We start from the raw sequence: 226 nt of genomic DNA, 5'->3' as shown, positions 1-226 counted from the left end.
TTCTTATAAAGAAAAAAGAAAGTTTTAAAAAGAACCGACGGCCAGAATCAGTGTCGTCACCGCGGGCTTCGGTCCGCAACGACGTGAGCCATCGTTCTCGCCGGGAACGTGAGCGCATGTGCTTGAGTACGAAGGCGACAAAATACCCCGAACAAGTGCGAGGCGGAAGCTCCAAAGACCGTGAGTCCCAGGAGGTGTCGTTGAAATATATTTAAACGACGTTCAG

Source organism: Pteropus vampyrus, unplaced genomic scaffold, assembly GCF_000151845.1.
Source record: "Pteropus vampyrus isolate Shadow unplaced genomic scaffold, Pvam_2.0 Scaffold118, whole genome shotgun sequence".
Taxonomy (NCBI): domain Eukaryota; kingdom Metazoa; phylum Chordata; class Mammalia; order Chiroptera; family Pteropodidae; genus Pteropus; species Pteropus vampyrus.
The sequence above is the reverse complement of the archived record's forward strand: the minus strand, read 5'-3'. Positions refer to the sequence as shown.